This window comes from Grammomys surdaster, unplaced genomic scaffold (genome assembly GCF_004785775.1).
Source record: "Grammomys surdaster isolate TR1022 unplaced genomic scaffold, NIH_TR_1.0 66, whole genome shotgun sequence".
Classification (NCBI taxonomy): Eukaryota; Metazoa; Chordata; class Mammalia; order Rodentia; family Muridae; genus Grammomys; species Grammomys surdaster.
Window position 1 is genome coordinate 1,334,638 of NW_021604568.1, and position 22,536 is coordinate 1,357,173.

The 22,536-nt window shown below is 37.3% G+C and overlaps 1 protein-coding gene across 2 annotated transcripts in view; it reads left to right on the top strand.

The window, feature by feature from the left end:
* The window catches only part of Lcor (ligand dependent nuclear receptor corepressor), a 99,862-nt gene that overhangs the window by 24,642 nt on the left and 52,684 nt on the right, over positions 1-22,536 (top strand). For both annotated transcript variants that reach the window (XM_028773828.1, XM_028773819.1), the window contains exons 3-4: positions 14,647-14,712; positions 15,162-15,241. The gene's annotated coding sequence lies outside the window, so the exon portion shown is untranslated. The remainder of the gene's footprint in view (positions 1-14,646; positions 14,713-15,161; positions 15,242-22,536) is intronic.

Below are 22,536 nucleotides of genomic sequence, written 5' to 3' on the forward strand. Positions count from 1 at the left end.
ATTTATTTATTTATTTATTTATTTATTTATTTATTTAATATATGTGACTACACTGTCGCTGCCTTCAGACACACCAGAAGAGGGCATCAGATCCCATAACAGATGGTTGTGAGCCACCATGTGGGTGCTGGGAATTGAACTCAGGACCCCTAGAAGAGCACTGTGCTCTTAACCGCTGAGCCATCTCTCTAGCCCTGAACCCATTTTCTTGGAATACCTTTTCCAGCCCTTCACTCTATGGTAGTCTGGTTTCTGTGATAAGGTGTGTTTCATGGAGACAAAAACAGATGGAGCCTGCTTTTTAAATATATTCTACTAGCCTATACCTTTAGATTGGGAAATTAACATAATAAATATACAGTTATTATTGAAAAGTGTGTATTGATTTATTCTATTTTGCTGAGGTTCATAGTTGATGTTTGTGTTTACCTTCTTCCACTCGTGTTTAAGTATTATTTAGGCATGGTTTGTTCTTTCCTCTAGTCTAGTAAATGTATTTTTTTTCTCTTCAGTCTGAAGGTTCCTTAAAGTATTTTCTCTAGAGTCAGCTTCATGGTCATAATTTTTTAAGCTCATTTTTATCATGAAAAATTGGCATTTCTACTTCTGTATAGCATCCTGAGCCAGTGGTTCTCAACCTTCCTAATGCTGTGACCTTTTAATACAGTTCCTCATATTGTAACCCTCTAGCCATATATTTTTGTTGCTACTTCAGAGCTGTAATTCTGTATAGAGAGACCTTGTGTTTACAAACAAACAAACAATCTGGTAGTCCCTAGAAAAATTAAACTTAGGAAGTAGGCAAGAAAGCTGAAAATCAAAGCTAAGCTGTGAGTTCTAGGACAGCTGGAGCTATTATGTAGAGATACCCTGTCTTTAAATCATCTAGAGGTCCCTAGAAGAGTCAGACTTAAGAAGCAGACAGGAAAACTGAGAATCGAAGCTGAGCTGGTTGTCCTCTCCAGTGGGCCTCCAGTTAGCCTCAAACAAAGCTGTTGAGGAGAGAGTAGAAAAAATGACTAGGGAAGTGCCATTCTTCATACACCGCATCCAGGACCAAAAGAGGCTGCGGTGGAGTGCAGGTCAGTGGACTCCTCGGAAAAGAGTCACAGTGCTCATCCCACACACCACAATCAGCAAGGCTGAAGAAACCAATGGTTCTGGCTATCCACTCTGCCACACAGCACCATGTACAACCTCCTGGGTAAGGGGGATATAAGAACCCCATTTTTCAACTCCACACAGTTGTGCCAGCAATTCACTCCAGAAGTAGTAGTCTTTTGATTTATTTTCTATTATTTAATATTTATTCTTGAATTTATGTCTGATGATGGTTTTGCTTCTGTTTCTGCCGTGTTCAGTTAGGTGTTAGGGCTGTTGTGTATATTTCTCAAGCCCACTTTACTGTAAGGCGTTCTTTGCTGTACTCTGTGTCCTTATCTCACATACTTTTCCATTAATTTCTACAATATTTTCTTCTTTCTATATTTCCTTTTCTTTCTTTGTTTTTTTATTGGTTATTTTATTTGTTTACGTTTTAAATGTTATCCCGTTTCCTGGTTTCCTCTCCACAAACTCCCTATTCCATCTCCCTCCTCCTGCTTCTTTGAGGGAGCTCCCCTGCCCACCCACCCACTCCCACCTCCCTACCCTAGCATTCCCCTGTGTTGGCACCTTGGTGCTGTGGAGACTATTTTCTTTTCTAAAACTGTATTCTAACTATAACAGTTTTCCCTCCTAGGTATCTCACCCACCTGTTTTTTCTCTTTTTGAAGATCCAATACTTTATCCTGTATCTTGAAACTATGGACTAGGGCGTTGATGGATTATGTCTTTGTTCTCATTTTGCCAGATGTTAGGGCCTAAGATTTGGGTTCTGAGGTCAGAATGTTGCCTCTAACATGGTGTCATTTGAGCTAGAGTCTCAGGCCTGTTAATAGCATTTAGTTACTTTTTTTTTTTTAAGTTTTTAAAGATGGATTATATTAAGACATTGGGGACTCTTGGATATTTTCTTTTTTTTTTTTTTTTTAATTTTCTTGTTTTGTAATTTTTTTTATTTATTATATGTAAGTACACTGTAGCTGTCTTCAGACACCCCACAAGAGGGCATCAGATCTCATTACAGATGGTTGTGAGCCACCATGTGGTTGCTGGGATTTGAACTCATGACCTCTGGAAGAGCAGTCAGTGCTCTTAACCACTGAGCCATCTCACCAGCCCTCTTGGATATTTTCTAAAAAATGTAGATGTCCACACATACAAACTTCTGAAAACTTTTGACTGCATATAAGCTTTTGATGCTATATTCTGTTTGCATTCTTGTTCTCATTGCATACTTTGTTGCTACTTGATGTACTAACTTGTTGCATAAGAATGTGTTAATTTTTATTTTTATCAATTTTTTCTGTTAATCTTTAATTTCATTGCATTGTAGTTGAAGAAGATACTTCATATGGCATATGACTTACGTCTTTTTTTCAAATTTATTAAATTGTTTGTCTTGGAGAATGTTCCTGTACACTTGAGAGGAATATATATTTAGCTGGTTTTTGTTGGTGACGTCTGTGCTTTTCTTTGAGGTCGAGTTGATTAATACTGATGCTGTGGAGTGCATGTGTGTCTTTTGCTTCGCTGAAAGTGAGACACTGAAGTTATTAGCTGTTTCATTGAGCCACTTCGCCCTTCTGTTTTGTGAAATTTTCCTTCTTACATGCTCCTCCTCCTTTCTCTCTCTTCTTCCTTTGTGAGACAGGTCTCCCTATGCAGCCCTGGCTAGCTTGGAGCTCGCTGTTATGGACCAAGCTGTCTTCAAACTCAACAGAGATCCGCCTGCTTCTGTCTCCAAGTGTTGAGATTAAAGATGTACACTACCATACCTAGCTTTCTTTCTTTCTTTTTTTTTTTTTTAAAGAAAACATAGATCTATTCATTTAAAAAAATTTTATTCTCTCATATATTACATCCCAACTGCAGTTTCTCCTCTCCCCCAGAACCTTCCCTCCCCATCTCCTAGACAAGAGCAGCCTCCCAGGGACATTAATCAAACATGGCATAATAAGCTACAATAAAATGAGGTATATAACCATCACGTCAAGGCTGGGCAAGACAACCCAGCAGGAGGAATAGGGTCCCACAAGTAGATAAAAGAGTCAGACAGCACCTGCTCCTACTGTTAGGAATCTCACAGGAACCTCAATAACATGCAGAGGACCTAGGTCAGATCCTGATAGGCTCCCTGAACTCTGAGCTCCCATGAGTCTGGTTAGTTGATTCTGTGGATTGAGAATAACTCTAGCAAAGACTCGTAGTAATGGGGACATAGAACCTGAACTGGCCATCTTCTGTAACCATGCAAGGCCTCAAGTGGAGGGACTGGGACACCAACCCAGCGACAAAACCTTCAGGCTGCAACCTGCAGTTTGTCCAGTCTGCGGAGTGTTCTGGGACTGGAGCCATCATCAGAGAGACCAAAGAGACTTCACCCAGCAACTGATGGAAGCTGGTGCAGAGTCCTATGCCAAACATAAGGGGACCTTGGGGAGCTCTCCTCTCATCCCTCGTAGGTCTCTTATTCTGCCCCTCTTCCTGCCAACACTCTATAAACTATTTCTCTATCATGCAGATGGATAACTACTGTTTTATTTAGTTGCTTTTTAGATTATGGAGAACAAAAGAGGAATATAAAATGCAAATCCCCTGTTTTATTTGTTTTGTTTTGTTTTCTTTTGTTTTTTGAGACAGGGTTTCTCTGTAGCTCTGGCTGTCCTGGAACTCACTCTGTAGACCAGGCTGGCCTCGAACCCTGTTTTATTTGTTAAATACTTTAAATATAATATTTCTAGTATACTTCCAGATTCTGTCTTAGATAATTTACAAATTTTTAAGCTACAGAATTTAAGAATATATTTAGTTATCTTACAAGTAATACGGAGTATTACTTACAAGTAATACGGAGTATATGAATAGTTTTGAAATACCCTAGAGTTATACTAAAATGAAACCTCTAACAGTATAAGGCTCCATGTTAGGACTAGAAAGTGAACATTCTTTCTTCTAGTAATGTGAAAGATTAATATTTACCTCTGTACTTTCAGTCAGGTAGATTTTCATTTTCATTAAAATAAAGGAAATAATTAGCTTGTAGTTCTGTTTTAGTTAACTCCATTACTTTCCAAGAAGCATAAGGACTCCTTTTCATCTTGTGCCTGCCTGTTATGTTGTAATTTATACTTCTGGTATCTTTAAGAACAATTACTACACACACACACACACACACACACACACACACACTTTATATTTCTGGTATCCTTAAGAAAAGTGACTATACATACACACATATACAGAGAGAAAGAGAGAATGTGAGAGAATATGAGAAAGGGCTAATGTATGTATGCATGCACACTTTACTATATAAATGGCATTCATATGCATTTCTTGACCTTATATGACTGAGGTCCTCTAAGGGATTGAGACCCATAGATTGTCAACTCCTGGTGTAATTGACTCACCCTTAATCAACTTCAGATTTACATTTAAATGGCTTCTTTCTAAGAATAATTACCAAAGTCAGATATAACATATATGACAGAACAATGACTCGGCTGCACTTGAATGTCTAAAGGCTTACATTTCTAGCTCCTAGCTGTTGAGTATCTGATATTTTGGTCACTTAATACATAGGAGTCTCATTCGTGGCTCTATATGTAAACATACAAATATAATTATATAAAAATTATTTTGGAAATGTTCCAGCTGCTAAATATATAGTCCTTTTCTCTTGAATTTATTAATGGAACTGGTTTTATTGACCCTTGTTTTTCCTAGTTTGTTTTTAGGTTTATTGTGATCACATTTATTGTATAAAATGTGTAGTAGTAAATCATATAAAAAGAAGTTCTGTTTTTGATTAAACAAATAACTTCATTTCTAGTTTTGGTTTATAGGAGACTAGGTAGGCCTGGGCTAGAAAGGCATCTTTCCCATCAGATATCAGTTTCCCTTTCTCTTCTGTTTACTATTACTTCAAGTCTTCATGCCAGATACACAAAATAGAATTGTTATTGTAAAGTCTTATTGTAAAACTTCTTGAGCCACTCAAAACAAATACAAAGATTTAGGTATTAGTGAATGGACATATTTGCATTCATTTAATGTATGCATTTGTTAAATGCTTATTGAGGGACTGTAGTTTAATTAGGCAGGTTGATGCTAAGATGTGAATAAGCTTCATTTTCTTTGTTCTTAGTTGAATGGATTAAATACCAATAATGATTTAAAGTGTAGTTTATTGTGCTGGCAAGTTTTATGTCAACTTGACATATCCATTTGGAAAAAAGGAACCTCAGTTGAGAGAGTACTCCCATCATATTGGCCTGTGGGCAAGTCTGTAGGGTTATTTCTTGATTAATGTTGATATGGAGTGCCCAGGTTACTATGGGCAGTGCTAGACCTAGGCAGCTGGTCCTAGATTGTGGCTGGATTAGCCACAAAAAGCAAGTCTGTTCCTTAGTGGCATTTGCGTTAGTTTCTGCCTCCAGGTTTTATCCTTTTCTTCAGTGGTAGACTGTGATTTGAAAGAGTAAGTGAAATGAACCCTTCTTCACCAAGTTGGTTTTGGTTGTGATGTTTAAGACAGCAATAGAAACCCTAGACATCCATCACATGTAGAACAAAATCAACAGTGGTGAGGATGTCTTAAACTTTGCCCTGGGTCTTGTATGATGTAAATAACTAGAATGAAGGAATAAGGACTAGTCAAAGGACAGAACATGTTTCAGAAGGTGCGGAAGCACTAACTTGTGGTGGTGTGAATCAGTGCAGTCCCAGCGTAGGTCATGTAGACTTAAAGTGATGGTGGCAGGTCAGATCACAGGTAGCAGGGGAAGGATTTTGCAGGTTGTTCAGAAACATGAAGTTTTCAGTATCAACAATGGAAAGTCTAGAAAGAATGAAGTTTAATCACAGTGTGGTTCAATAGCATTTGGGAAGCAGAGGCAGGCTGGCCAGAACTATATAGTGAGATCCGGTGTAAAAAAAAAAAAACGAGATGTTGAAATGGATAGACTGAAAAGAATGTTTTGCTGGTTTTATTTCAGTTTTCTTTACCTGTCCTAGGTAGTAATAGTACTTGTTTCAAATATTCCTCAGAAGATTCTGTTCTGATGGATAATGAAGTACTTTGAAGCACTTTGCATTAGACCAGTGGTTCTCAACTTGTGGGTTGAGACCCCCGTGGATCACATATCAGATATCTTACGTATCAGATATCTTACATGTCAGATATTTACATTATGATTCACAATAGTAGCAGAAATATAGCTATGAAGTAGCAACAAAATAATTCTATAGTTGGGGGTCTGCACAGCATGAGGAACTGTATTAGAGGGTCACAGCATTAGGAAGGTTGAGAACCACTGCATTAGATCAAGTAAGAAAAGAGTTAATGATAACTGCTGTTATGGATGGCATTTTAGTTGTTAGGGAAAGGGATAGTAACAGACAAGTCAGGGATGGGAAAGAGAAAATGAATTAGAACTTTCTATTTATTAACATTATCTTTCTTGGTATGTATATGTTTGAGTGCAGGCGTATGCCTGGAATGGCATACACATGGTCATCAGAGAACAGCTTTGTTTTCTTCAACTGTGGGGTTTAAAGGGTTGCATGCAGCTAGCAAGTACCTTTTACCATCTTGAAAAAAGTGGATTTGAAATAAGATGAATAGAATTCTTAATGTTTGTTTTGGTTTTTCAAGACAGGGTTTTTCTGTGTAGCCCTGGCTGTCCTGGAACTCATTCTGTGTAGACCCAGCTGGCCTTGAACCTAGAGATCTGGCTACCTCTGCCTACTACCTAGTGCTGGGATTAAAGGTGTGCGCTACCACCACTGGACTTTGACTGACGTTTCTAACCTGTGTGATCTTACAGGGGCATTCATGATGCCATTTTTATACTAAGGAAAAAAGGAAGAGTTGATAGTGAAGAAAAGGGAAAGATAGTAGAATATTGAGCTTTTTGAGGTATTAAAACAGTTCTCAAGCTTCTTAGTGCTGTAACCCTTTAATAAAGTTCCTCATGCTATGATGACCACCAACCATAAAATTATTTCCATTGCTACTTCATAACTGTTAATTTTGCTACCGTTTTGAATCATAATATAAATAACTGATATGCAGGATATCTGACACACACACACACACACACACAAAGGGGTCATGACCCATAGGTTGAAAGCCATTAAATTATGATATCTTGGTACATAGTATACAGTGGGCTATTGGAAACAAGATCTAGGAGCAAGATTCTTAGATTGGTGAGTTGCCAGTATATACACGACAGCTGAAATCTTAATTTTGACTCCTTGATTATGGTTTTAGGGTTTTGTTTGTTTGTTTTTAAACATTGTGTCTGCGAACTCAGGTTGCAATCCTTAGTGGGAAGCCCTTTTACCAGTTGAGCCATCTGGCCACCAAATTTTAAGTATTTTAATGGTAAGACATATGTTTTATTTTTCTAATAATTATTTTACTTTATATGTATGGGTATTTTACCTGCATGCATACATGTGTACCACATGTGTGCCAGATGCCTGAGGAGGTCAGGAAAAAGAGATGAATCCCCTAGAACTGGAGTTACAGGTAGTTTTGAGCTACCACTTGGTGCTAGGAACCAGAGTCTCCTGCAAGAAAATGTGTTCTTAACATATGAGCCAGCTCTCCAGCCCCAGTATTTTATTTTTAACATGATGTAAATTTCTTTTATTTTAAAAAAATATTTGATAATAAATCTTTTTAAAGTTTATGATGTTTTGTTTTGCCTGCATATATGCCCAGGCACTACTTTCTTGCCTGGTGCCTGTGGAGGCTAAAAGACAGTGTTGGATCCCTTGGGACTGGGGTTACAGATGTTTGTGGATTTTGGGAATTAGGACTAGGTCCTCTAGAAGAATAGCCAGTGTTGTTAGCCCCTGAACTCTCCTCCAGCACTATTTTTTAATGCTAAGATTAGCCCACAAAGTAATAGGCTCCATTGTGGCATTTTATATAATTATTTGTTTCCATTGTTCTTCTCTATCTACCTGTCTTTCACCTTTCCACCCTCAGTCATCTTCCCCTTTCTTCTGTTTTCACATTCTATGTATTCTCTTGACCAACTTCTTCCCTCCCTTCCTCCCTCCCTCCCTCCCTCCCTCCCTTCCTCCCTCCCTTCCTCCCTCCCTTCCTCCTTCCCTCCATTCCCTCTTCCTATCACTTCTGCTTTTCTTGGTCCCTTTTCTAGGTTCATTACCTCTACCAATGTGTGTGTGCACTAACTAGGGTTCATATATGAGAAAAAACATGTATTATTTGCCTTTCTGAACCAGAACTAACTCACTTATTTGTGGATTCATCCTACGAGTTTCACAATTTCATTTTTCTTTGCAGGTAAAAAAAATTTTTTTCTTGGGCTACATTTTATCCATTTATCAGTGGATGGATATCTAGACTGATTCCATTTTTTTCTTTTATTGTGAATAGAACCACAGTGAACATGGCCATGCAGGCATCTCTGGTAGGATGTAGGCTCCTGGGGGCGTATGTCTGGTTGTGATATACCTGAGTCATAAGGTAGTTTTACGTTTTGCTGTTTGAGAAACCTCTGTACTGATTTTCATAGATGTTATACCTGTTTATTCTCCCATCCCAGGAGTGAATATGGTTTTTTTTTTCTGTCAACATTCTCAGGTTTTTGTTTTTTATTTTTTGGTTTGTTTTGTTTTCTTATGTTTTTACTTTATTTTTAGTATGACTTTTCTCAGTGTAGTGAGATAGAACTTTAGCATTTTAGTTTGCAGAGAATGAACAGTTCATTCTTCTAATTAGTAAGTGATTGACAGTTTGTTTTTTTATGTGTGTATGTGTCTTTTAATTTTTGCAGCTCATTCTATATTCTAGATATTAAGTCCCTGTCTGAAACATAGCTGGTAGAGTCTGTTCATTTTGTTGGTTTTCTGTGCTATGCAAAACCTTTTTAGTTTTATATAATTTTACTTGTCAAATCTTGAGAGTATTTTCTTGTGCTGCATATAGTATTAAAGTTTCAGAATTTGAAGCTTTAAAGTGTTCAGTCCAGTTTGAATTGATTTTTATATACAGGGTAATGGATAAAAGCCTTATTTCACTCTGTTACTGAATAGGATTTTTTTTATCAAGTACATATTTTGATACTTTTGTCAAAAAGTAGGTGGCCACAGCTGTGTCGTGTTATTTCTGGGACCTCTGTTCTGTTCCAGGTCTATGTGCCTGTTTTTGTGCCAGTATAATATTGTCTTTGTCAGTTAAGGTTGGGTATTGTGATACTCCAATAGTGTTCTTTCTGGTTAGGATTGCATTGGTTATATGTGATCTTTCTTGCTTCCTTGAGAATTTTTTGACCTTTTCCTCTTAATTTTGTGAAGGTCATTGGAATTTTGATGAGGATTGCATTGAATATGTAGATTAGTTTGATACTATAATATAACATATATATTAAGATTTTATTTGTATTATTTTGTCTGCATGTGTATATTATTTTGTCTGCATGTATCTTAAGTACACCACATGTGCACCTGGTATATCATATCTTCTGAAACTAAAGTCAAATAGATTCAGTCAAATAATTTTAAGCCTCAATGTGAGTGCCAGGAACTGAATCTGGGTCCTCTATAAAAGCAGCAAGTACTTCTAACCACTGAACTACCTTTCCAGCACCGTTACAGAGACATTCCATGAAGGAATATTTGTACAATCTTACATTTTAATAAGAACCAACCACATTTATATTGTTCAGAGGTGTTAGGTCTTCTGGCTCTTATCATTTAATAGAATTTTCAAGATTAGTATTTATTTAAAAGGAAACAAGCTATTATTGCTGACCTTAATTGGCTGTGTATTTGATATGTTCTTACCATCTTATTTTTTTATAATCCACTTTTATCCTTTGGAAATAAAGAAATGGTAGTAGAGATTGTGATTCAGATCAAAGGGAGGCATTTATTGAACTGATTAAAGAATACTTTGAAGGAGATTGATACTTTTATTTGGACGAAAGTGAGATACAAAGACTTGTTGAGAAAATAGTAGCAAAGAGAAATGGTTATTGAACACAGTTAAGAAACAAACAAAACAATCTGAGTGGAATAGTGTTGCAAAGTGCTCTACCAAAGGAGATTGTTTCAGCTTATAAGATGATTTTATTGTTGGGTGTGGGATTGCAGGGAGGACTTGTTTATCCTTACACCGTGTGAACTTTAAAGAAGCAATGAAGTACTATTCTGGTGTTCTAAGTAGAGTCTGTAGACACTGCAAGCTGTAGTGAAGAGACTTGTAGACTGGGTTTGAGACCAGTTGTGATGCTGATTAGCACTTCTTTGCAAGTAGTCAAGTCCACTGAGACAGGTTTTAAAATGTGTAACAGTCTACATTAAGTATTTTAGAATTCTAGTGATTGACTGATGGCATGACTGGCCTTTTCAGTATCCTTCTTTTCAGTAGCATAAACAAAAGTTTATTGATAGCACAGTAAACATAACTTCAGTCAACCTTTTCAAGCCCACAGAGTAAGACCTGAAGTACAATTTATATTTTGCTTCAAGTATTACAAACTCCATCTGTATCAGCTTTGGAATTTTAATTCTGTGTGTTGCTTGTAAGAATAAACTGATTAGTGACCAAATTCTTAATTTTTGTTATTCAAACCATTTTTCTTGAGTTTTCTTTCTAATGCTGCCAAAAATTTCAGACTGTTCAGTGGATCTGTAATAAACTTCCAAAATGAAGGGAAATGTCTTACTCATTGTTTGCCTGCAGTCTTGGCTTGAGTTCATCTTTTTTAAACCGAAAATAAGCTCCTTAAACATCCACAAGTTCACCTGCTAAATCCTTTTGAAGATCTTCTTGCCAGTGTGTTAGAGCCGTTCTGAGGCTAGTGCATGTGCACAGTTGGACTGAACAGTAGTCATTTTTTTCATCTTTCTTTTCTTTTTCTTTTTCTTAAAGGAGCTCTGGCAAAGTTCTACTAAAGGAAAACTTTCCCGATTTACTTTTCTTTTTTCTTTTGTTTTTTTGAGGCAGGGTTTCTCTGTATAGCCCTGGCTGTCCTGGAACTCACTCTGTAGACCAGGCTGGCCTCAAACTCAGAAATCCGCCTGCCTCTGCCTCCCAAGTGCTGGGATTAAAGGTGTGCGGTGCCACCACCCGGCCCGATTTACTTTTCATTCGTCTGTTCTCGCAGGTTTCTAATTATAAATAACCAGAATCACTTGGAATCACCTGGGTCAATGACAGCCGTTATGCATACTCTGTAGTATTTTCTTCGTGTTGTGCCCAATTCAATGTTATTGCCACTGTAGTGATGGTCACTAGTTTTAGCCAACACGGTGTAGTATTCTACTTCATCATCAAAGTTCATCAAAGCTGGGCAGTTATCTTGGATAATCAGTTTCAGTCTGCCCTGTCTATCATCCTCAGTATTTACTTGTATCCAAGCATATACTTCCCACTTTCCATGGAGCCTAGCATTGTTTGACTCCAGAGACTTTTTTCATCTTCTTTGCAGCCACCACCTTCCTGCCTTAGGTATGGGATGGTCCTCAATCAAGATCAGCCACTGCAATGGCTGGGGAGTGCAGTATTTATTCATTATGGTACTTTGTTATTATCATTCTTCCTAGCTTTTCTATGAAATCTTGGTATAAATGGTTTTTCGAGACAGGGTTTTTCTGTGGAGCCCTGGCTGTCCTGGAACTCACTCTGTAGACCAGGCTGGCCTCGAACTCAGAAATCCACCTGCCTCTGCCTCCCGAGTGCTGGGATTAAAGGCATGCGCCACCACCGCCCAGCTTGGTATGAGTTTTTGAGTGTCTTTGTTCTTACTTGCCTTTTGTTAATGTCAAGCATAACGTGAGGAAATTCAGTGTTGCTATGCAACTGCTAAATTCAATATTTATTGTTAGTAAAACTCAATAGTGCTAATATCCATTGAACAAAGAACAGCAAAATAAGGATTTATAGTATGCAGTGCATATGTGTAAGGTTCAGTATGTTGTGGCAAGTGAATAGAAGAGAAATGACTTATATATGGTTATTTTTTAGAACAAAATTAGTTGAGGCAAAACCTTTTATGACTAAATTTGTTGTGTTGTTGACTGCTTGCTTATTTTTGTCTGAGGTCATACTCTCATCCCCCTAATATAGGACTTTAGTCAGTAGCCTAGTCTGGGTATAAAACATGCTGTGTAGCATAGCTCTGAACTTGTGGCATTCCTCTATGTAGCCTCTTGAATGCCTGTTATAGGCAAGTATCTTATCCAGCAAGCATTCCTCTGCATCCCTTCACTCCTCTACCCTGCTTTTTTTGTTTGTTTTTGTTTTTTGTTTTGAGACAAGAGTTTCTCTGTAGCCCTGGCTCTCCTGCAGTTCCTTTGGCCTCACCCAGAGATCTGCCTGCCCTCTGCCTGCAGAGTGCTGGGCCACTCTGTTTTTTGTTCTGTAATTTTTTTTCCTAATGATTATGTATTCTTGAATTTCTTTCTTAATTTCAGATTTTGTTCTTTGAAAGTTTTGAATTATTGTTCCCCAAGCTGTTGCTTCCTTTTCCTCTTTCTACTTTACCAATATTTCTTGCTGTGTTTACATTTTTCCTTTTTGGAAATTGAGGACAGCCATAGCATGGTGATACACAGTTGTAACCATTGCACTCTGGAGACTGAGATAAGAGGACCAGAGGATATTATCCTGAGCTATTTATATAAACCCTGTCTCAAAAATAAGATTTGGCTTACTATGGGAGTTTGGAATTTGTTATAATTTTATATAAACACAAATGAAAATATTAGATTGATCTTTCATAGAAGAACTACCAAACCAGCTGGATTTTTAGTTACTTAATGCCTTCTAAGATACTCAAATGCTTTCCGTCATATTATAAAAATAAGAATTCCTTTCTGGAAAATAAGGGGACTTAAGAGTTGGAGACTGTTTTGAGATTTACTTAAAGGAGCAGAGGTTAGCTGTTACTGAGAATGTATAGTCTCCAGGGTTAAAGATAGATAGTATCTAGCCATTAATTCTGATTATACCACTACCACCCCTACCTTCACACTCCTAACTCAAGGCCTTTCTTCCTTTCTAGTGTTTGAAAGAGCAAGAGGACACAGTAACTAATTACATTAGGTAAATAACAAGCAGCTATTTGATTAGTGAGTAATTTAATTTTGTTAATACCTTTAGAATAATTTGATGTCAAGAAATGAAATTGAAAAATAATTGCTTTCTAATGATAAATCAAAAAGTTACAGTTTAAAAATAATATAAAATCAACTCTAATTACAATACAAACTTCAGCAGCTACTGTATTGAAAATTAGAGGTTTATAGGAAGTAGGGCTAAGACATTTTAATTACAATATTTATTTTTATTATCAGCTTAGCAAGTTAGTACTGTTTCTGAAGTCCTTCTTTCACTTTTAATTTTAATTGTGTATGTATTTTGCCTACTTCTGTGTCTGTGTACCATGTGCATGCACTGCCTTTGAGACCAAAAAGGACATTGGATCCCCTGGGACTGGTGTTACTAAGAGACAATTAAGAGCCAGGATGCCAGGAATCAAACTCTGGTCCTCTGGAAGAGAAGCTGAGCCATCTCTCCAGCCCCTTAAAGGCCATCTTTCCTGTCCTCTTTTGCTTTCTAAATTCATTGATATTTCTATGCATTTGAAAAGTAATAATGTGTATCAAATGTGCATGACATTAATTCTTTCTAAAGGTCATAGTTAAAGTACATATGGATTCTCAGATCATTTGTAATAAGTATTTGAACTTTATAGTGAGGTCCTTGACATTTTTTTTCTTTTTTGTTTTTTGTTTTTTAAGCCACTATAGATTTCACTATTCTCTCTTAGGTTTTTCTCTTTCTTTCATATCAACACACAACAGCAAGACATTTAAACTGTTTTTTATTAAGTACATAACAGTATTTGATGTAATCAGTTAGAACACCTTGTTTTCTTTTTCACACTGGTAAAGGATACAATGTTTTTGAACAATTTTGTACAGCGAATGTGAATTTTTTCCTCATTTTTTCCTCTGTGTACCTAGTGAGTCTTAGCCTTAAAAATGGATGAAGTAGTTAATATTGTGTTGTGAAATTATACACAACTTTTCCTTCTAAAGTATTGTGAGAGGTGAAAAAACTGCTCTTGAGAATGTTTTTTAGAAATCTATTCTTAACCTGAGAGAAATGTATGTATTAACTGTTATGCAGAAAAAAAGGGGACTGTTTGAGATTATTCTAGAAAGTTGGTGGAGTTCGGAAGCATGGCACTTCATTGGGAAGGCACTTTTTCAGAATCTAATTTCTGTAGAGTTTTGTAGATGTAGATACTGTGAACCTCCATTCTTGGTTGTTTCTAGTTTCTGTTTTGTCTTGTCTTGTGCTTGAATGTACTTTGAATCTCTGTTGTGTTAATCATTAGCAGAAATGCAGATGTTCCTTTTAGATTTCTCAGAGACTGTTTCCTGAGCATCCCTTCAGTATTATAACCAGTGATTCTGAGAACCAGAAGACAGTATTTTTCAGTGACTATTGTGATGATAGATTTTATTTATTCATTTTTTTTATCCTTTCAGGATTTGAAAGTATTCTTGAAGGGCTGTTTGGATCTACATTATTAAAAGACCTCAGTTTATTTAAAGGTATTCAAAATATTTCTGGTATTTTACCATCTTTGTTGTTAAACCTTGGTGATTTAGGTTTCTTACTCAGTTTTGTAAGGGTTAAAACTGCATTCAAGGCCACATGCTTGTGTTTAGTTTATACTATTAGTATATGTATAGTTAGCACAATTAACTATGAGCAGCTAGGAACTGAGTAAAGAGTTTTATTTTTAGAGTTTTAAGACAGAAGTGGCCTGGAGGGCACAGTGGAAAGAATCTCAAGCTGTGACAGTGAAGGTAAAACACACATTTTTGCATGTGTGAGAATCTGAGTTTGATTAAAATACAAGAATTTAAAGAGAAATGTAAAATACCTACCTTTTAATGAGGTTTTCATAAACTGTATAATAGTTTTGAAGTTAGTTCTGATTCATTTTCTGAAAAATTCTGTTTATGATTATTAAAACTTGTTTTTCTAACTTTTGCAGAGTGTGAACCTGAAAGCATTTCTGATTGGGCTTTTGATGAAAATTGTCTGTTCTGTTGCTTGAGAAGAGATAAAGTAAAGGTAACCAAGAAGCTTAGGAGTGTTGTCTAGTATGGTATTTTAGTTTCTTTAAAAGTTTTTGAATCATTTTATTGGAGGATTTACAGGAAAAGGAAAATTTGGTTGCTTGTTTATAAAATATTTGATAGTAGCTGTTTTTTCAGTTTAGACTATTTTTAGTGTGTTGATTAACCTATTAAGAAATCTTATATCCTGACATACATTGTCTTATATACATTTAGGCAGAAGAATTAACTGGGTCTCAACTGTTAAGTTTATCTTAAATATAAAGTGTATGGTAATTCAAGAAACAGTCATTTGTGATACAAGAAGTTAGTAATTGTGCAGACTTAAGACTTAGTTTCTGTTTTTAAATGTTTCTTTATAATAACTGGCCATGACTGCTGTTTATCTTTAATTAGAAATTAGCTCAACCTTTGTGTTTCTGTGTTACTGCCTTAAGAGAACAAAACAAAACAAACAGAATTTTTCTCTGGAAACATTTCAGTTACTGAAAACTCAGTGGGCTTAACACCCTACCTTGCTTTCATGGCATCCTGTTTCGCACAGTTTCCTGCTGCAAAGTCTAGGAAACATTCTGATTTCTACTTTCTGCTATATAGTAACTTCAGTTCATTGGCAAACTTGTATCAGTTACTCCTATTGCATTTTTTTTATCCCCACAGACATCACTGTAGTCTATACCTGTAGTATTATTCCTGGACTCCTGAGATAACATGATTCTTATTGAACAAAAGCCTTTTCCTTTTTTTAATCCTAGGCGTGTGTTCCTAAGTACCTCTTCTGTAGCTTGAAAACCTCTTGCTTTTTTATGCCTCTGCTGTCCTATGAATGGTGCACACACACTCCTAGTGCTATTTCCTCTTTAATACTATTGAAATCAATGTAATTTATACAGTTATTTGTCAGTTGATAGTATGCCTTGTTTTCTCCCTTTTCTGAAAGTTTTGAGTATTTGTTTTTGCCTTTATTCCAGTTGCTGAAGGTAGCCATGCTTATCTCTTCTTTGTCTCTCTCTGTACTACTGTCATACTGGCTATTGTCAAAAAGTAGCTTTTGATATCTGAATGCTATCATGTGGTGGTTTAAGAACTTCTCACATTCACATATATTAGTGGCATCTTTTTTCTTGTTTTCTCCATGAAAATCATTCTTACTAATATTCACAATGATATATTTTGTTAAATAAATGAGAAGATTGTTTTGAAATTTACTGGCTTTGAAAGAGTACAGAATACTCTTGCCTTCTTGCTCTTGCTCTGTCCTCTTGCTCCCTTCCCCACCCCCTCTCCATGTGTTCTTCTCTTCTCCCCTTTTCTCCCCTCCCCTTCTTTCCCCTCCCTCCTTTCCCCCTCCCCTTTTCTCCTCTCCCCTCTCCTCTCTTCTTCTCTTCCTCTCTTTCTCCCTCCCTCTCCTCCTTCCCTCTCTGCTCTCTCTGCCTCTACTACCCTTCTAACTCCCCTCCTCATGCCCTGAATAAACTATTCTATATTTAAAAAAAAAAAAGAGAGAGAGAGAGAGTACAGAACAAAGCAACATTGTCAAGAGTAGCCTGTAAATGTAGTGGATGTTTGTTTAAATTCTGTGTGTTTGCATTTATGTGTGTATATATGGGATGTTAGCTGTTGAGCAAATCATTTAATAGGAATTGTGGTTAGAAGAGAAGGAGAAACAGTAGTTTTCTTTTCATATTAGAATTGGGAAGAAAGCCATTCTCTGCTGAGTGATGGATCAGTATGTTACTATAGTATGATTGAGAGTTTTCTGTTGATGTATAAGGACAAAATATTGTGTTAATATTCTTAGGAGAAACAAATAAGAGATGAAATAATGTATCATTTAAAATAACTGTTTTTGTTCATTGTAGTTTTGCAGTTTTTAGTTGAGTTTTTAACTGGAATATTTTTTGTGGGGAGGAGGATGTATGCATGAGAGTGCACATTTGTGCAGGTTTACTCACCTATGCTTGTGTACACATATGGAGACCCAGAGGCTGACTTTGGATGCCTTCCTCTATTACTCTCCACTTTATAATTTGAAAGGCCTCGCTGAACCTGGATCTGCTATCATCCAGATCAGCCGGCCAGTGAGCTTGGACTCCACCTATGTCCCATTGTTCTCCTCCCTCAGGGCAGATGTCTCAGGTGTGTACTGGCCACGCCTGGCTTTTTCATGGGTTCTGGGGATCTGAACTTACTGAGTCATCCCCCCAGCTGGTTCTAAGAGTTTGATTTCTTCACTGGACACCATTCAGTTTCTTTGATTTGTTTTTAAGAGAGTCGTTTAGTACTGGAAGACAGGAATTGAAGGAGCCTAAGTCATATAAGATTTTATATATAACCTTTGTTGAATTATATTGAAAGTGATTATGCTCTGGGACTCTTTGTAGGCATTTGTAACATCTTTTCTGAAAAAGATTAGAGTTGAGAAATAAACCCACTGCTTTGAAACTAACATCTGTAAAATATAACAAAGTGAAAAGACTAAGAAAATAGGATAATACTCAATGTGTAGCAGTGTTGTGCCTGTTGCTGGAGTCTTGAGTTTGGGTTTAATGATGAGATAATGTAGAGTATGTCTGGAAAAGCAAAGCAATGGCCATTTGAGAAAGAGGCAGATGTTTTCTGTTTTATTTTTTAATTTGAATAGAAATTTTAGTGAATAATAAGGGAAGTAGAATGGATAACAAATACAACTTCTACACTTACATGTAGATTTAAAAAATCACAGAAAAGCTAGCTATCTTTGGGAAATGGAACTGATAATTCACCTGTAGGTTACAATGGTCCTTCTTTCTGGAGGAATGTATTCTAAGACCTATGGTGAATGCCTAAAATCACTGCTGGTATTGAGTCTTGTATGTATACTGTCGTTTCTTCCTCCTCCTCCTCCTCTTCCTCCTCTTCCTCCTCCTCCTCCTCCTCTTCTTCCTCCTCCTTTTCTTCCTCTTCCTCCTTCCTCTTCCCCTCCTCCTCCTCTTCCTCTTCCTCCTCCTCTTCCTCCTTTTCTTCCTCTTCCTCCTTCCTCTTCCCCTCCTCCTCCTCCTCTTCCTCTTCTTCCTCCTCTTCCTCCTCCTCTTCTTCTTCCCCTCCTCCTCCTCCTTCTGTTGTTTTTGTTTTGTGTGTGTGTGTGTGTGCATAAAAGCCTATAGTTTATAATTAGGCACAGTAGAAAGTTAACAATAGTAACCAAACTTGTAACAATCAGAACAGAACACTTCCTGTTCATGCTTCCAGTCATCAATGTAATGCCTTTCCTGCCTCAACTAAATATTCTGATGTGTCATGGCTATAACTTTGGCAAAACTAGCATACATTTTACTTTTACTTACAGTTTCACAGATTAACCTGTTAGTCTATTGAGTTTTTTTGTTGTTGTTGTTTAATTTTTATCCTTTTTTTGTTTTTGTTTTTCGAGACAGGGTTTCTCTGTGTAGCCCTGGCTGTCCTGGAACTCACTCTGTAGACCAGACTGGCCTTGAACTCAGAAATCCGCCTGCCTCTGCCTCCCAAGTGCTGGGATTAAAGGTGTGTGCCACCACTGCCCAGCCAATTTTTATCCTTTTAAGATTGATTTATTTCATTTTCATATGTATCAATGTTTTTACCTGTATGCATGTATCAATGTTTTGCCCACATATTTGTCTATGCATCATGTTCATGCCTGGTGCTTGCTAGGGTCAGAAGAGGGCATTGGATTGTCTAAAACTGGAGTTATGGATGGTTGTGAGCTGCTGTATGGGTGCTGGGAATCGAACCCAGAGCCTCTACAAGAGCAAGTGTTCCTAACCACTGTACCATCTCTCCAGCTACTATTGGTTTCTTAGCACACTCAGCATACAGTTTTTTAATTATTATTTTTATTTATTTTAAACTCCAGATTTAACCCCTCCCATCCTCTCTCTGACTGTTCCATATCGTGTACCTCCTCCCCGCCCCCCTGTCTCCACGAGGATGTCCCCATCCCACCAGACTTCTAAATTCCCTGGGACCTCCAGTTTCTTGAGGGTTAGGTGCATTTTCTCTGACTGAACTCAGACCTGGCAGTCCTCTGCTGTATATGTGTGGGGGTCTCATATCAGCTGGTGTTTGCTGCATGGTTGGTGGTCCAGTGTCTGAGAGATCTCGGCGGTTCAGGTTAATTGAGATTGCTGGTCCTCCTACAAGGTCACCCTCCTCAGCTTCTTCCAGCTTTTCCCTAATTCAACCACAGGGGTTAGCAGCTTCTGTCCATTGATTGGGTGGAAATATCTGCATCTGACTCTTTCAGCTGCTTGTTGGGTCTTTTGGAGGGCAGTCGTGATAGGTCCCTGTTTGTAAGCACACCATAGCCTCAGTAATAGTTTCAGGCCTTGGGGCCTCCCCTTGATCTGGATTCCACTTTGGGCCTGTCAATGGACCTTCATTTCTTCAGACTCCTCTCTATTTCCATCCCTGCAGTTCTTTCAGACAGGAACACTTATGGGTCAGAGTTTTGACTGTGAGATAGCAACCTCATCCCTCACTTGATGCCCTCTTTCTGCTGGAGGTGGGCTCTACAAGTTCCCTCTCCCCAGTGTAGCACATTTCATCTAAGGTCCCCCTCTATTTGAGTCTTGAGAATCTCTCAACTACCAGGTCTCTGATACATTCTGGAGGGTCCCCCCAACCTCCTACCTCCTGATGTTGCTTGTTTCTATTTTTTCTGCTGGCCCTCAGGGCTTCCGTCCTTTCTTTGAAGAATAATGTGTATATGTGTGTGTTGGGCATTGGCAGTTGGGACCAGAAGCACTGGATGGATCTCCTAGAGCTGGAATTACAGGCAGTTGTTAGTCACCTGATTTAGGTGCTAGGACTTGAATTTGAGTACTTCTGAGAATCGTAATACATAGTCTTAACCTCTGGACCATTTCTCCAGCCCAGCATATGATTTTTTTATTCTTATTATGTGAAGAGCTTTGACCTCTTCATTTATATGAAGAATTTTTATGGCATATTGGAATTTCTAGCCTCACTAAATGTTTAGGGGACATTATTTAGTAAAAACAGGCTACCTTTAAACATCACTTTGATAGCATGGCAGTTTATTTGGTAACTAGCAGCTGTTGTGTGTACCCTGTATGCTCTACACCACAGTGAGGCAGCTTGAGATCTTACTACACTACCCATAGCAACACACACTTAAAACCTGTGAATTATTCCTCTAATTTTGCATTTCATTGTTTTGGACTACAACTGACCCTGGATAACTCAAACTGTGGAAAGTAAAACCACCAATAAGAGAAACTACTTGAGTAAAATACCACAGACATTAGAGACTATAATTTGTAGGTGAAGATAGACATCTTTTCAGCATCCTTTTTGCCAGTACCTTTTTGTATGTTACAGTTTAATCCTCAAAACAGTCTTTTGACGTTGGTTTAAAGATATTCAAATATTACAAATAAGAAAATGAAAAGGGTCAGAGATTGTAGTAGGCAAAGTTACATAGTGAGATTTTACCTTTGTTTTTGGCATTAATCCAGTTTGTTAACAAAAATAGCAATGGAAATAATGATAGTGAGAGAAAGAATTAAGTGGGACTTGGAATTACTTGGGAAGAGGAAGAAAATAAGGGTAAAAGAGCTGGATGCTGTTTGAAATGACCAGTTGTAGCTTTGCTGGACCAGTGAATCGTTGACTTCCTGGCATGCTTGCATCTTTCCCCTTTCTCTGTTTTGTTTATCGGGCAAAAGTAAGTATTCTATAGATTTATTAAATAAGAAGTCAAGTGTTTTCATGAATTTGAAAATTTATGTTAATGTGTATTTTCAGTACATCCATATACCAAGAATATATTTATAATCATCTTGATTACTTATTCATCAGCTTCTTAGATTTTGGGGAGGTGTGTGTGTGTGTGTGTGTGTGTGTGTGTGTGTGTGTGCATGTTTGTTTGAACTTACTATGTAGTCCAGTCTGGTCTTATACTCCCAATCCTCCTGCCTCAGTCTCCTGAGTGCCACCATGCCTGGCATTTAGCATTTAAAAAGTTCTTTTAAGCACAGGATGGGCTTGATTGTGGCATAATACCTATAACACCAGGTAGAAAATTAAGAGCAAAAATCTCCATTTTCATATAAGTATTTTTAGAGCTAATGAATAATATAAGAGACAGTAGATAGTAATTCTATTAGCTGTTGCTTTATCAAGGAAGCAGAACCCAATTTTCACCTCAAAAGAAAATTTGTACTTTAAAGCCGTGTTGGTTTTTAGTGTTTAGTAGAGAGGTATTCATAGTGAGAAAATCATAGGGTCCAGCAATAACCCAGAAAATGAGCCTAAACTAGGTAGGGTCTTTAACTTAAAGATTCATGGGGAAAATTCATTTAGAGAATCTGGACTAAAGCATTACTAGTCCTTGGTGATTCTGTGTGTAGTATGTAAATATTTAGTGGATAAAGGAAAAGGAAGTGATACTAGCTTTAACTTCTAAGCGCAGATGGCTTAGGGAGGCGGAAGGGGAGAGAGGTAAAATGGCTAATGTAGTTACCCAGAAAGCAGTTTTTAGTGAAAATAAGAATGTAATTGGAAACGTCCAGAGATGAGAGTTGTGTAAATGGAATTGTAATGTGGCATACAGGATGAAAATTTGGATTTTGAAGCAAATGATACCTTTAATTAAGATAAACCTGAAACCTACAGAGGACCTTCATTTTAGGAAATAGAAAAAAATCAATTTAGACGGAAAAAAAACAGTAGAATAAAAGAGTTGCCTGCTTTGCATGAAGTATCTTCCAGGTTCCACGTGGAAAAAAGTGCAAGGTCTCTTTTTATTCTAGTAACATAAACACCTGGTCGCTTCTCAGAATTGACTAGACCTTAAATGAGGTAAACAAGTGCCCCAAATACACTTTGAAGAGAATGGCATACCAAGATTACTGATTATGGAAGCTAGACTATGAAGTCTGATAGCTTTAATGAGAAACTAGATGGTAGTAGATACTAAATAGTGGATGTATATTACTAATCTTTCAATAAAGAGTAATGAAGACAAGAGCAGAGAATGACTAGGTGAAGACTTTAAGACAAGATTTTTGGAGCACACTGGGCATTTGGGTCACTTTTACAGTTTTAGGAGAAGCTAGAAAGGAAGAAATTAAGATGAGATATGGCTCAATAAAGACTTTATGCAGATTTGCAGAGAACCCAAATTCACTTTGTGCACTTAACGTCGGACTGCTCACAACCACCTGTAACTCCTTCTGCAGGGGATCCAACAGTGTCTTCTCAACGTTGCTGGAACAACTGACTCCCCTATGTGCATATACCCATATA